This window comes from Dipodomys spectabilis, unplaced genomic scaffold, assembly GCF_019054845.1.
Source record: "Dipodomys spectabilis isolate Male_0828 unplaced genomic scaffold, ASM1905484v1 ptg000019l, whole genome shotgun sequence".
Taxonomy (NCBI): domain Eukaryota; kingdom Metazoa; phylum Chordata; class Mammalia; order Rodentia; family Heteromyidae; genus Dipodomys; species Dipodomys spectabilis.
This window is the reverse complement of record NW_024870696.1, coordinates 3,676,087-3,677,160: the sequence shown is the minus strand read 5'-3', so window position 1 is coordinate 3,677,160 and position 1,074 is coordinate 3,676,087. Positions and strand designations below refer to the sequence as shown.

Below are 1,074 nucleotides of genomic sequence, written 5' to 3'. Positions count from 1 at the left end.
TCAAGAGAGTTATTCCTTTGGGTTCCACATCTGCTGGTATCCTCTTTTGGTGGGACTGCTTGTGCGTGAATGCCTAGAGTCATGTTTAGCTTATCATGTCCAGTTATATTTTAGATCTGGGATCTGGCTTCCACATATGTCGACACAAGGCTTTGTTTTTGGTGGTTGTTGTTTTGTTTGTGTTTTTCTTTACATTATCTCTATTCTCAGAGCCAGTCTATGTCACTTAACAACCCCCCCCCCACACACACACACATTGCCAGCTATGGTAGGAATCATATTCCTTCTTATATATACCAGAATCTCATACGCAACAATAAGTTTTGGGTTTTGAAAGAGGACTGTTTTCACCTCTCTAAAGCTTTGTTACAAAATAAACAAATACATACACATAAGTGTTATAAGATACACATTGTATGTGGCATTGAAAGAAAAAAGTATGTCATGCTCACATGAGGATTATAAACATTGTAGAAATATGTAACTGAGGGGTTGAAGAATTTAAAGCCTGTCTTAATTTATTGTTTTAATTTTTGTCAGTCACGAGGCTGGAATTCTGTGCCTGGGCACTGCCCCTCAGCTCTTCAGCTCAAGCCTAGAACTCTACCACTTGAGCCACAGTACCATTTCCAGCTTTTTCTATTTATGTGGTGCTGAAGAATTGAGCCCAAGGCCTCATGCATGTAAGGAGCACTCTACCACTGAGTCATCTTCCCAGCCCAATGTCTTGATTTTTAAAGCATGTGAGTCAAGACACAACAAGCCAGATGTAATGACTCACATTTATAATTCTAGATCTTAAGAATATGGACATAATATCAGTTCTCAAAGCTATCCAAGTCAAAACGTAGCAAGACTTTGTTTGAATAAATTTGAGGAACAGTGGTGCCTGCAATCATCCCTGCTACTATGGAAACATAGATAGGAAGCTGGAAGTCGGAAGCCATATTCAGCAAAAACTGAACATTATCTAAAGAAAAAAAAATCCCAAAGCAAAAAGGCTGATTGCTTGGTTCAAATAGTATTACACTTGATCAATAACCACAATACACTAAGTTGAACCCTCAGTTTGAC

At 38.5% G+C, this 1,074-nt stretch overlaps 1 non-coding gene across 1 annotated transcript; it reads right to left on the bottom strand.

Moving 5' to 3' along the window:
• Window positions 1–276: 276 nt before the first annotated feature.
• On the bottom strand, window positions 277–400 carry LOC122104032. Its single transcript, XR_006146865.1, has one exon. It is a non-coding gene; the product is annotated as a small nucleolar RNA SNORA40 (small nucleolar RNA).
• Window positions 401–1,074: the final 674 nt, after the last annotated feature.